Source organism: Oryzias latipes, chromosome 15, assembly GCF_053564925.1.
Source record: "Oryzias latipes strain Hd-rR chromosome 15, Olatipes_Hd-rR_3.1".
In the NCBI taxonomy this organism is placed as follows: Eukaryota; Metazoa; Chordata; class Actinopteri; order Beloniformes; family Adrianichthyidae; genus Oryzias; species Oryzias latipes.
Window position 1 is genome coordinate 2,364,029 of NC_136251.1, and position 14,789 is coordinate 2,378,817.

At 43.8% G+C, this 14,789-nt stretch overlaps 1 protein-coding gene across 1 annotated transcript in view; it reads right to left on the minus strand.

Annotated features, from left to right (window-relative positions):
• LOC144984092 (uncharacterized) overlaps positions 1–14,789 on the minus strand; it is a 379,397-nt gene that overhangs the window by 192,299 nt on the left and 172,309 nt on the right. The gene's annotated exons all lie outside the window — the stretch shown is intronic.

Consider the following 14,789-nt stretch of genomic DNA (forward strand, 5'->3'; position numbering starts at 1 on the left):
TGATTTTTATTATTTCCTTTGTATTTTAGTTTTTACTCCCTGTTCACTGAAAGAGTCCAGTAAAACGGCTAAACTTTACTACGACGACTCATCTCATTCTTTGAAAGGAGTTAAGCTTGGTGTTAAGTCTAAGGATTCACACGTCCTGATGAGAGCACTATAGTAAAAAGACATTTAAGGATCAGAAGCTAAGATGGCTTTCAAGAGCTCAAAATCATCTATAAGTGGAAAATCTTCATCGTCTTCAGCTAGCACTGCAGGACGTGCACGAGCAAAGGCTGAAGCAGCAAAAATAAGAGCAGAATATGCTACTAAACAAAAAGAATTAAAACTGGCAGCGGCAAATATTGACTTTGAAGCAACGAAAAAAGAAGCGGAAATACAGTTTGAAAAGACAAAACTGCGAGCAGAAATGGAAGTTTTGGATTTACAATGTGAAGCTGAAGCAAGCTCACGTGAGGCTCAAATTTTGGAAATGGCTGAAGAACTACAAATTGTTGATGAAGTAGCTTCAACGGAGCATCATGACAGAATGGAACGCACGAGTGAGTACGTCTGTTCACAAAATACTCTTAAAGGAAGTGCCTTTACGACACATCTGGCATGTCAATCACATGCAGACAATGAGAAATCCAGTTTTGATGTTGAGATCATGAAGGATGGGGCTTCAAAACGTTCACAAGGAAGTGTTAAACAAGCTTTTGAAGAAAAAGATGATACATACCAACCTTCTAAAACAAAAATTAATATGGAGACAAACAGAGCAAATGATACAAAAACAGAAAGAAAAGAGGACCGAAACTTTCAACCATATTCCCCAAGGTGGTTAAATGTGCACGCTCAGGCCTTTTCTCGAAGCAAAGATTCTGCGGTTTTCCCAACACCTGCAACAGAACCTTTAGCACAGTACCTAGCAAGGCGAGATCTCACAAACTCTGGCTTATATCAGTTTGATGATAAACCAGAAAACTACAGAGCATGGTATGCATCTTTTTGTAGTACAACCAGTGACATTCAGTTAAGTGCAGTACAGCAACTTGACTTAATGATCAAATGGCTTGGAAAGGAATCTTGTGAATACGTGAAACGCATTAGGGGAGTTCATGCTAACAATCCAGTTGCAGCGCTAAAAAAAGCTTGGGAACGACTGGAAGAGTGCTACGCAGCTCCAGAAGTGATAGAAAGGTCGCTATTTGAGCGTCTCGAGACCTTTCCTAATATCAGTTCTAGAGACAACGTCAAACTTCGTGAATTTGGTGACTTGTTAACAGAAATACTTGGCTTCAAAGAGGATGGTTATCTTACCGGATTGTCCTATTTGGATACTTCACGTGGAATTTTGCCAATTGTAGGCAAGTTACCATACGCCCTCCAAGAGAAGTGGATTTCTGCTGGTTCAAGATATAAAGAGGACAACAATGGACATTTCCCTCCTTTCTGGTACTTTTGCGAATTTGTGTGCTATGAAGCAAAGAAGCGAAATGATCCAAGCTTCATGAACCAAAGAAATGTCGCTGTCTTTTCAAAACAAGAGAGACCAACCTTCAGAAGAAATAACGACAGAACCTTTACAGTGCAGAAAACAGACTTCTCTTCAGCACAACCCAACAAAACAACTGGTGCCGACCTAACCAAAATATGCCCTTTGCACAACAAACCACACTCACTTCAAAGTTGAAAAGTTTTCCGGAACAAAGGAATAGAAGAGCGAAAAACCTTTCTCAAGAAAAATGGCATATGTTTTAAATGTTGTGCTTCAACTTTGCATATGGCCAAAGACTGCAAAGCATCTGTAAGATGCCAGGAGTGTGACAATACCTACCACGTTACAGCCATGCATCCAGGAACCCCACCACCAAAAGCTTTTCCACCACCTAAGTTGGACGGCGGGGAGGAAGTAAACATAAATCCAGACGAAACAGAGATAAGTTCGAACTGCACTGATGTATGTGGCAAAGGACAATTCAGTCGCTCATGTGCAAAAATATGCCTTGCAAAAGTATATCCGCAGGGTGCAGTCCACAAGGCTGTAAAGGCGTATGTGATAATGGACGACCAAAGCAACCGGTCTTTAGCAAGACCAGAGTTCTTTACTCTGTTCGGAATCGAAAGCGAGCCATCTTCATACCTCCTGAGGACTTGTTCAGGTTTGGCGGAAACATCAGGAAGAAAAGCAGAAGGATTTGTGATTGAATCAATAGATGGAAAAATTGCTGTTTCCCTCCCGCCGCTTATTGAGTGTAACAACATCCCAAATAATCGGACAGAGATTTCAACCCCAAATGACGTGATTCATCAACCACATCTGCGACACCTATCTAAACATCTCCCAGAGTTGGACCCAGATGCAGAAATTCTCCTTCTTCTGGGAAGAGACATAGTGAGACTGCATAAGGTTAGGCAGCAGGTGAATGGGCCGCACGATGCTCCATTTGCTCAGCGTTTGGATCTTGGCTGGGTGATAGTAGGAGAAGTGTGTCTCGGAAGTATTCACAAGCCTTCCATTAACAACTTCAAAACCACTGTATTGGAAAACGGCCGACACTCCATCTTCCAACCGTGTACAAGTTACATGCGGGTGAAAGAGTCGCTGCCGAAGATCAACCACATCACCAAGGTAACAGAGGAATCACTAGGGAAAACCGTATTCAACAGAACAGATCAGGACAATAAACCTGCTCCATCAGTCGAAGATTTAATGTTTATGGAAAAAATGGATGCTGAAGTTTATAAAAATTGTAACAACACTTGGGTGGCACCACTGCCATTTAAAGAACCCCGCTCACGCCTTCCTAACAACAAAGAGCAGGCCGTTAAGAGAGTTCTGTCTTTACAGAAATTACTCAAACGAAACCAGAAAATGCAGCAACAATACTTCGCATTTATGGAAAAACTTCTCCAGAACGGACATGCTGAAGTTGCACCACCACTAAAGAACAATGAAGAATGCTGGTTTCTTCCCACATTTGGAGTATATCATCCTCGAAAACCAAACCAAATTAGAGTGGTGTTCGATTCAAGTTCTCAATACCAAGGAATCTGCCTCAATGATGTTCTACTAACTGGGCCAGATTTAAACAACACTTTGATTGGCGTTTTGCTTCGCTTTCGCAAAGAAAAAGTAGCTGTGTTGGCAGACATCCAGCAAATGTTCTACTGTTTTGAAGTTACTGAGACTCACCGCAACTTCCTCAGATTCTTGTGGTACGAAGAAAATGACATCAACAAAAAGATCATCGAATACCGGATGAAAGTCCATGTGTTTGGCAATAGTCCGTCGCCTGCTGTTGCCACCTACGGGCTGAGGAGAGCCATTCAACAAGGTGCATCACAGTACGGTAACGATACTGTTCAATTTGTTGAAAGACATTTCTATGTTGATGATGGTCTTGTATCAGTACCAACTGATGACCAAGCAATAGACTTGCTGAAAAGGACACAGGCTTCTCTGGCCGCATCAAATATTCGCCTCCACAAGTTCATCTCCAACAGTAAAACTGTTCTAAAGGCTTTTTGCCAGGAAGACTGTGCTGCAACAACCAAGGACATGAACCTGACTGGAGAAACAGAGAGCATCCAACGCAGTTTGGGCCTTCTATGGGAGATATCTACAGACACTTTCACCTTTTCTGTGGCAACAGAATCAAAACCATTCACTCGTCGTGGCGTGTTGTCCACTGTGAACAGCATTTTTGACCCCATTGGACTATTGGCACCTGTGACTGTTTGTGGTAGAGCCCTCCTCAGAGAGCTCACTGCGGACTTTCCAGACTGGGACACTCCCCTCACAGACGAAAAACGTGGTAAATGGGACTCGTGGTGTAGATCTCTTCAAGATCTCACGCAGCTACACATACCAAGGACTTATATAGACATACCCTTGAGCAACAGCAAATATGTAGAGCTTGCAGTGTTTTCTGATGCTTCAACAAAAGCCATTGGAGCTGTTGCATATCTGAAGGCTGTCTCAACTGATGGTCACACAGAGACTGGATTTATCATGGCCAAAGGAAGATTAGTACCCAAATCAGAACCTACGATCCCACGCTTGGAACTGTGCGCAGCTGTTTTAGCTACTGAGCTGGCGGACCTCATCCAAGAGGAGATGGATGTGAAGTTTGACAAAGTGAGCCTTTACAGTGACAGCAAAGTGGTTCTTGGATATATTCAAAACACAACTAAGAGGTTCTACGTCTATGTCCATAATAGGATCCAGCGCATTCGACATTCATCCAAACCAGAGCAGTGGCACTACATCCCTTCTGAAGAAAATCCAGCAGATCACATTTCAAGATTTTTGCCCCCCTGCCAACTAACTCAAACAAACTGGTTCAGTGGACCAGCGTTTCTGCAAAAAACTGTGGATAAAGAGACACGTGCATTGGAAAGATTTGAACTAATACAACCTGAGAATGACACCGAAATCAGGCCAGAAGTCAAAACCTACAGTACACATGTGAGTGAAAACTGTCTGAATCCAGATCACTTTCAGCGTTTTTCCAGTCTTCAGTCACTCCTTCGAGCTATCGTCTGCTTGATGCACATAGCAACATCCTTTAAGCGCTCGAATGGAGATAGTTCATGCAAAGGGTGGCACTGGTGGGAAAATCCACGTTCACCTGAGGAAATGGACAAAGCCATGAATGTCATTCTTCAGATCGAGCAAGGTTCTGCCTTCCAAAAAGAACTTTCAGCTCTTCGTGCAAATAAGCTTATTCCAAAAGACAGCTGTCTTCAAAAGTTTAGTCCAATAATTCGGAAAAACTTGATCTGTGTTGGTGGTCGTTTGCATAATTCAGACTTCGAAACGCATGAACGACATCCTGTGATCCTGCCAAAGAAAAGCCACATAGCACTTCTACTAACGCGACATCACCATGTGAAAGTGAAACATCAAGGACGGCACTTTACAGAAGGAGCCATAAGAGCAGCAGGGTACTGGATCTTAGGTGGCAAAAGACTAGTCAGCACAGTTATTCACAACTGTGTAACATGTAGGAAGCTACGAGGCAAAGTGGAAGAACAGCGCATGGCAGACTTGCCTGCCGAACGCCTTCAAGTTTGTGCCCCATTTACCTATGTTGGCTTGGACGTCTTTGGTCCATGGATTGTTTCTGCAAGAAGGACACGTGGAGGTCATGCTGAGAACAAAAGATGGGCAATTATGTTCAGTTGTTTGAGCTCTCGCGCAGTACACATTGAGCTCATAGAATCTATGGATGCATCAAGTTGTATAAATGCCCTCAGGCGTTTCTTCGCCATTAGAGGGCCAGCCAAACAGTTGATGTCTGACTGTGGCACCAACTTCATTGGAGCAAGCAAAGAACTTGGGATGGACAAGAACTCACTGGACTCAAAGGTTCAGAAATACATCAATGGACGTGGATGTGTTTGGAAGTTCAATCCTCCTCATGCTTCGCACATGGGTGGTAGTTGGGAAAGGATGATAGGTGTTGCTCGGAGGATCTTGGACTACATGTTGCTCACACCAAAAGTCCGCCTCACCCATGAAGTTCTCTCCACATTAATGGCAGAAGTTACTGCAATTATAAATGCACGACCTCTGATACCAGTTTCTTCTGACCCGGACAATCCTCAAGTGCTTTCGCCGTCCATGCTTCTCACTCAAAAGTCAGGTGTTTCACCGCCCTTTGGCAACTTCTCAGAGAAGGATATGTTCACTAAACAGTGGAGGCAGGTACAAGCCCTGGCAGATCAGTTCTGGACGCGATGGCGTAAAGAATACTTGCCTTATCTACAAAGCAGACAAAAGTGGACAACCATTCGCAAGGACTTACATGTTGGAGACGTGGTCCTCCTCAAAGACAACACGACTGAACGGAATCACTGGCCTATGGCAAGAGTAAAGAACACGTTTTCTGGAACAGATGGGCATGTCAGACGGGTTGAGGTCAATATCATTGATCATGGACATGTAAAAACGTTTCTTAGGCCCATTACTGAAGTTGTATTACTTGTTTCTGCTGAAGTTTAGATCCACTCGTTCACGTGGGTTTAAATAGGTAGTGACCTTCAATACGGTCAGGCGGGGAGTGTTATGCCCCACTTATGTGTTTCTCTTTGAAAAGACATGTTGTCATTGTTAATAAAGTTAATTCATAAAGTTAATTTAAGTTAGTGAGGTCACTTCCTGTAGAAGCCAGAAAGGGAAGGAAAGGCACATGGATCACAGGTTCTCTTCATCCAATGCCATCTGCAGTTAAGATTGACACACAAATGTCGTAAGTGTGATTTATTGTTTAATTACATGTTAAATTGAAGTATTGCTACTTATTACAAGGAAGTTGGAATCTGTACATTGATTTTTATTATTTCCTTTGTATTTTAGTTTTTACTCCCTGTTCACTGAAAGAGTCCAGTAAAACGGCTAAACCTTACTACGACGACTCATCTCATTCTTTGAAAGGAGTTAAGCTTGGTGTTAAGTCTAAGGATTCACACGTCCTGATGAGAGCACTATAGTTAGCATAAGTGGGGGGGGTTGCTTCATTCAGTCTAACATAGTCATCCTGTTGGAGCCACATTTCTGTTAAGGCTAGAAGACTGAGGTTGTTATCAATGATTTACTCATTGACTAAGAGGGACTTAGAGGAAATGGATCGAATGTTTCATAAACCACATTTAATGACATCATAATTCTGCTTGTGGGTACTGCTGTCTGTCACTATAAGGTTTCTATGACGCGCTCATTTCATTTGTCTTTCAGCACATAAGCTAAAGCTAGGGCCTGCTTGACTCTCCCTGCATGGGTTTTGCACCAGCACTAACCCTAAGGGAGGCACAGAGGAGCGTTTTACACTGCTGCTCTGCGCCCGGGTCTCATCTCTGGGTTGTCAGGTTGACAGACTTAGGCTAGCAGAAATGTTTCTAGAAAGAAGAGAGGCACCGTCCTGAGTAGGATGGACACCATCTCTCCGCATGAGACCGGGCTTCCCCCAAAACGCGCTCCAGTTATCCACAAAACCAACGCCGTTTTCTGGGCACCATCTAGAAAGCCAGCGGTTAAATGATGAAAAGCGGCTGTACATTTCATCACTGACTAAGTATGGCACTTCATCAAGGTCCAACCAGAAATTGTCCTCCTCCTCCAGCTCACATCCTACCTGTGGGGTAAACCCACTAAAAACATTAAACATCACACCTTCCATTTCCATCTTTAGACTTTTTACCTCCACAACACTCCTAACAAACTCCTCCTTTAAGATAACTCCTCCTCCATTTCTCTTCCCATCTCCATCACGATAGAACAACTTGAACCCTGCTCCTAAGCTTCCAGCCCTGCTACCTTTTCACCTGGTCTCCTGGACTCCCAGTATGTTTACCTTTCTCATCTGCATCATGTCAACTAACTTTCTACCTTTTCCTGTCATAGTTCCAACAAAGTCCATACTCACAGTCCATCACTCTTGACTTTCTTCTTCTCTTTCTTCCTACGAACACGCCTTCCTCTCTTCCTTCTTCAACCAGCAGTAGTCCAATTTCGACCGGCACTCTGTTGGAGAACAGCACCGATGGTGGTCGTTGTTAACCTAGGCCTGGTCCTATCCAGTATGGATTTCATGGGTCTGATTCGCATATTTGGATTCTATGTCGGATGCCCTTCCTAACACAACCCTTTGTGGCTGTGACGTCATTTCCGGGTGAGCGTAATTCAGTGCCAAATCGTTGTTTGAATGTTTCCTCCTGTTTGGTATTAGCCTGATCGCTAATACCGAACTTAAGTGTTATTTGGTTTAATATTCACATTTATATTCTTTGAGTAGCATCTGTAGTATAATAGTGAATACACTACTGTGTTGACCGGTTGCTGTCCATGCTACTCTAAGCTTGCAATGCAATTGATTCTCCTTAGCTAAACACTGCTAGCCTTATGTTAACATTTAGCAGGGCTCTGCTTTCACTCCTCTTTTCCTGCCCCATGTGTCATATGTTCAGTGACGATCCTTCCCTCTTTAGGGAGGATAGTGGTAGGTGTGTTAAGTGCAGTGATATCTTAGACTTGGAGACTAGGCTAGGGCAGTTAGAAGCGTGGCTCCACACAGTCAAAACTAAGCCAGCTAGCCAGGTTTTTGCTCGTAGTGCGCACTTCGAGTTTTTGCACCGGTGGAAAGGAAGCATAGTGCTAGATGCATAATCTTAGAACCCAAAACTCTCTGTGTGCCATAGGTTCTCTTCTGTGAGCAATACACCCTCTGAACCGTCATCTCTGGTCATTGGCTCTTCCATAGTTAGAAACTTGAGGCTACCAACTGCTACAGTTAAGTGTTATCCAAGGGTCAGAGTTGGTGACATTGAAGAAACTTTAGGATTTTAGCCCAGAGTGAGTCCATGTTGGAGCGCGTTTTGGGGGAAGCCAGTCTCATGCGGAGAGATGCTATCCATCCCACTTTGGACAACGCCGCTCTTCTTTCTAGGACTAATACTAGCATTAGTCATGCAAACTGACAACCCAGAGACGAGACACAGGCACAGAGCAGGGGTTTACAACTTATATTAAAAAATGCTACTGTGCCAGTCATGTCTATGAAGACTCTCATTCATCCAGGTTGGTTCCATTGTAGTAGTTTTAGGGGATGTCATCTGGACTTGGTTTTAAAGGGGAAACTTCTACAGGCAGAGACACGGCTGTGCCATGGGCTCTCCAATCTCACCCATTGTGGCCAATTTGTACATGGAAGAAGTTGAGAGAAGAGCCCTGGACTCCTTCCCAGGTACAACTCCAAGCCACTGGTTCAGATATGTGGACGACACTTGGGTCAAGATCAAAAGCCAGGAAGTGGAGACTTTCACAGATCATATCAACGCAGTAGACAAGAACATTAAGTTCACCAGGGAAGACACAAAGGACAAAATCAGAACCTACGATCCCAGGCCTTTCTAGACTGTGCTGTGATCATTGGAGAGGACAGACAGCTCCAGGTTGAAGTGTACAGAAAGCCTACTCACACAGATCAGTACCTGTTATTTGACTCAAACCACCCTTTACAGCACAAACTAGGGGTCATCAGGACATTACAATACAGAGCCCAGGAGGTCCCCACAAGCTCTGACGGAAAGAAGAAGGAAGAGCAACATATCCACCAAGCCCTCCGAACCTGTGGATATCCCAAGTGGGCATTCACCAGATCCCAACATACAGGAAAACAAGACAAGAAGGAACAAGAGACAAAACGGAACAGTATTTTAATTCCATATATCTCAGGCCTGTCTGAAAAACTTAAAAGGATTTTCAAACAACATAACATCCCAGTTCATCTCAAACCAGTCAATACCCTCAGACAGAAACTGGTTCATCCAAAGGACAAAATTCCCAGCTACAAACAGAGTAATGTTGTGTACTCTATCCACTGCAAAGAGAACTGCAATGAACAGTATATAGGAAAAAACCAAACAACCGCTACACAAGCGGCTTTACCAACATCGCAAAGCCAACCCAAGTGGACCTGAGTCTGCAGTACATCTCCACCTGAAGCCCACTAACCACTCTTTCGAGGACAGTGAAGTTCGAATTCTAGCCAGAGAGAAAGGATGGTTTGAGCGAGGAGTGAAAGAAGCCATCTTCGTCAAGAAAGATAAACCTTCTCTTAATAAGAATGGTGGTCTCAGGTTTATTCTTCCATCCATCTACGGCAGTGTTTTGAAACCTAAACAAACCAAACCAGTTCCACCTGAGTCGGTAACCGCTGAAAGAGACGACCATTTGGAGAGGGAGTCACTGACTCCCCAACCCCCAGCTGAGGACAAAGGACTATTAACGACCTGAAACCACGTAGGCTAAGTGGACAACACCTCCAGTTTCAGGTCTGACTCCTCCCCCATGAGCGCATATATACCAACCCTTAGACCAGCTATTTCAGAATTGACAAAGCCTCTTGGATAAGAGGTGAAACGTCTTCCAACTTTAAAACCAAGTCCAGATGACATCCCCTAAAACTACTACAACTGTGCCAGTCAATAAAAAACAACTTAGAAAAACCTTATCTGACCGATGAGTGTCTGAGTTTAAACTCTCAGTTTAACCAATAAGGCTGCATTTACACTGCAGGTCTTGATGCCCAAATCCGATTTTCTGAATATATACGATTTGTTTGACGGCCCACTTACATCATCTTTTAAAAGTGACCCGAATCCGATTTCTTGCATTTACACTACACAATGCTGAAACTATCAAATGTAGACGTTCTGAGGACCACGTAGCAGCATTTCCGCCTTCCGCGGACCTCCTTCGGACGAACCGCAGTTCGTCAAAACTTTCCCCGGCACTAGCTTTGTCGTCAGACCGGCAGCCGGATCGCTGAAGGCAGAAGTGCTGCTACACAGATCTGAGAAACTCTAAACCATCATATGAATATGTGTTTTCAGTGGTGTCCAGACAAAATAAAGGCTGATGTAAATCCCACATGTTTATATCTAAGATGCTCATTGCGGCATTTGCCCGCACAGAGTTTTAAGTACCTCCATGGCTAATGTTTTTAGCATGTATTAGCCTAATGATAATCCTTCATCGCGGTACTTGCAGCCAAGAAAAAAGCACTGACCGCACGGATTTAAAAAATTATGAGCGAGCAGGCCCTTAATAATAATCATCACAGTAATAAAAGCACATTTAGAAGATGCATGTTGGTCCAAAAGGCAAATGTTTAGCAAGGCGAAAAAGAAACAAGCAAAGCTTGCCCCCCCCCCCTTTTTGTTGTGTTTGTTTTGTGTGACTGCGGCTGTCATGGAGGCAATGTAGCGACGGAAGGAGGCGTTGCCTTGGGCGCTCCTGGATTAGGCAGGCGCACGAGAGGAGTTGCGCTGGAGAGGAAGAAGGAGGGCTGCTCGGCCGGCTTATGTGCTCTCTCTGAGTTTTGAACGAGGAAGTGTTTGCAGACGTTGTGCTGTACTAACAGTTTGATCCAAGCAAAGAAATAAACGGCTTCTAGCCTGTTCCAGAGCAACAGTGTCCCGCTTGATTAGTTACAGTTTGCGTCCTGACCTGGACCGCACCGGGAATAACAGCGGTTTCCAACTACAGTCTGAAGCCTGAGGCTGAAAGGTAACACGCTGATGGGGTTCCAGCTGTCCTCCAACAGCAAAATCAACGCACAAAAACACCTATAATAAGTCATGTGATCTCAGTTGGTGGTGTCCTGTCACTGACGTATGACTCGCATTAACCGGGGAATATCAGATTTGTCTGCTTACATAGCACACGCAAACGCACGTATCCGATTCGTATCCGATTTATTTCCACATATGAATGAGGCCTGAATCCGATCTGAGAAAATTGGAATCCATGCGGTTTTGTCCTGCTTACACGTTCACCGGTCATATCCGATCTGTGCCACATGAGAGGAAAAAATCGGAATTGGGTCACTTGAACCATGCAGTGGAAATGCGGCCTAAGTAACATGCTGAGCAAATACTCTGAGACCAGCTACCATAGCTTCAGTCCCAATAAAAACGACCAGTTTGTTATTGATGCCTTACAAGCCCTCAGGAGTACACTCTATGTTGTTGTCCCCCTGAAACCTAAGCTTGTTAGCCAAAACCGTGGTTTAACGCTGATATACGTTCTCTTAAACAAGTAACCTGTTAGTTAGAAAGAGAATGGCGCCGCTCCGGCTCACAGCAGTCTCTGAATACCTGGAAATATTGCCTCTTGAATTATGAAAAAAAATCTCTATGTACAGCCAGAACTTAGTACTATTCAGCCTTAATGGCAGAGAATGGAAATAATCCAAGATTTCTTTTTAGTACAATTGCCAGTCTAACCAGCAGTCAGAGCTAAATAGAACCACATATTCCCGCTGCTTTCAGCTATGAAGATTTTATCACATTTTTCGATTGTAAAATCTCAAATGTTAGACAAAAGTTGAACCAAGTTATTCCAGAGCAGGCTGAAGCGGTAGAAGTGGAGGCATTCATAAAAACTTCTGTAACATTAGACTGCTTCACTGTTGTGGATCAAGTGGAAATAACATCAATTATTACATCATCCAAAGTCTCAACTTGTCTGTTAGACCCAATTCCCACTAAGCTTTTTAAAGAAAGCTTCCCCCTAATTAATGATTCCATATTAACAATAATAAATATCTCCCTGGAAACAGGTTATGTGCCACAGCCTTTTAAATATGCAGTTGTTAAACCTCTTCTGAAAAAGCTCAGCTTAGATCTAAACAACCTGGCCAACTATAGACCAGAATCAAACATCCCCTTTATTTCTAAAATCTTGGAAAGAGTTGTAGTTAAGCTTCTCAAAAACATATAGAACAGTTGGAATATAAAAATAATTTAGGGAGACGTCACAATAAGTTCTGAACTGTGCTGTCACACTCTAACACCCACATGCACACAACCACACACACCACAGACGCACAAGTACTACACACGTCACAAACAGACACATGAGCACCCTAACACACACGTCATACACAAACATGCAAACACACAGATACACAAACAAACATCACATATAATTACAGAGACAAACAGGCAGACAGACACAAACACACAGAACAGTCACAGACACTTCACAGTTACACAATCGCATCACAAACATGATGCCCAAGTGCCACACACACATCACAAACACATAGAAAAATACACATTAACACATGCACTCTACAAGCATCTACACTTACACAACGTGGAGACACACACAGAAACACACATCACAAACACAGGTTAAAACAAAGAAACAAGCACACATTTTTAAATTTGCACTTTTCAGGTTTAAAGGCCGTTTCTGTTTGGTCTCCTCCTGTGTTGGAAGAAGCGTGCCCTGCCTTTACTTGTGCACCCACTGTAAATACCACACTCTTGGTTACTCCTGAATGCCAGTGCGGCGTGTAGAGAGCATAAAGCCTACTAAAAACAACGTATTTCTTTGAAGTTGAGGCCTTAATAAGGAAATGGTCTTCTTCATCCAGCCCCGTGGCTAATCTAAATCAACTAGTAGAGCTGCATAACTACCAGTTCTCTCTCTGGCACATGATAGCCAATGGCAGGTCACTGTGGAGTGACCAATACAAATCACCTCCTGTTAAAACATTTTTACAGGCTAGGATGAGTAGGAGCAGTGTATCTTTGCCAAAGATTTACAGTGGTGGGTGTTATATGATGGGTTAACCAAAGCAAAAGATCCTTCTAGCACCATTACAACCAACTCGTGGTTTGACAATGATTTAACCGTGTCCCTGTGGTGCGGGTTCTGGTCCTTGCCCTCGAGCGCTGGGTGTCTCCTAAAGTCCAAGAGTAGGTGAGTCTGGTCAGGCCATGTTTACAGCGCTCTTCAGGGACCCCCACTTCTCTCGAGCATCCTTCTCTCACGCCCAGCAGTGGCCGGCCCCCTTGCTCTCTCCTGAACCTCTTGCGAGGTGGGTGGGCAGCTGCTTGGAGCATGGGGTGGGTCTCCCTTGGGGGACCCATGCTCCTGCCTGGGGTTGGGGTGGTGTTAAGGTCCGAACTCCTGTGTGATGGTGGGCTGCGCATCTTGGGCTGGGGGTGCTCTGCGTCGGAAGCTATATGCTTCTGGTTGGGCTGGAGCTGGAACTCTGTGCCTCCTTGCATTAGGGGCCCCGTGACAGTCTTGCTTGCGGGTGTCGGCGGTGGGTGGGGGGAGGGGGTACCACTGCTGCTTTGGCGGGGGTCTTTGTGTGGGGATGACTGGGCATCATCCCTCTTTTTTTTACATTCCATCATCTACCCAAAAAGAACATAAAACCTCAGCTGATCACAGGTTCTAGCTCACTTTTGCACAAATAGTATGTGTGACTGAATGAAATTCATTACATGTAATGGTTCGTATGCATAAGTGCGTGTGAACTGTAGTTGTAATATGTACATGTTGACATGATTGTATGTAAAGATTTTTGGAGCCAACAGGAACGTTTGTCACATTAGCGTATGTATGGACAGGCTCCGCCCCTTCTACACCAACATGTACACCTAATGATTATAAACTTCCAGGAACCTGTTTCTTTATGATTCATCGACCCCCCCCCCATTATCATCCACCTATTTCCTTAACCCCCCCTTTTCCCCCTTTCTTTTGTGCCCATACCCCCCCAACATCCCTCTCTTCTTCCCGCTTCTTCTTTTCCACCCAGTCCAATTAAAAAACGTGTGATCAATATAAATAAAGTTTAGCATAGATTACAAAAGGGGTTTGCACAAATATACACCTTGTGTGTCCAAATATTTATAACCCTCTGTTGTAACAGTAAAATAAAAACAAAAGAGGCCTTCAGATCTCATCTGTTTGTCCGGCTGTTGGACAGGACAAGTTTAAAAACAAAATAAAATTTGGCATGTCTAAACCTGCAAAATGTAAAAGACATGATGCATGAAACCTCCAGCATGTATTTCTTTTAATCTCAAGGTGCATTGGAAAAGAGGCACCAATCAAAAGAAATCCATGCTACCCAAATCTTGCTTACAATCAGCAAACTTTTAGAACGACGGTATCATTTTGTGTTATTTGCTGCATGTGTTTTGGTAGAGGGATTACTTGAGTTCTGTCTTGCCAGTTTATGGAAACACTTCTCGTGGGTCAGGAATAAACCAAATTCCACGCAGAGACAGACAAACACAAACTCAGAGACACACTAACACACACACACACCAAGTACTCAAACTTAGTCTTGACTCTATCTACAAGAAGCTACATAATATGGTAAATTTTCAAATATTGAAGTTCTGGTGCCAGCAGATTTCCAAATCAGGTTTGAGTGCCTCCTCCTGCACATGCACAGAAATATGGAATTATCTGGATATACGCTCCT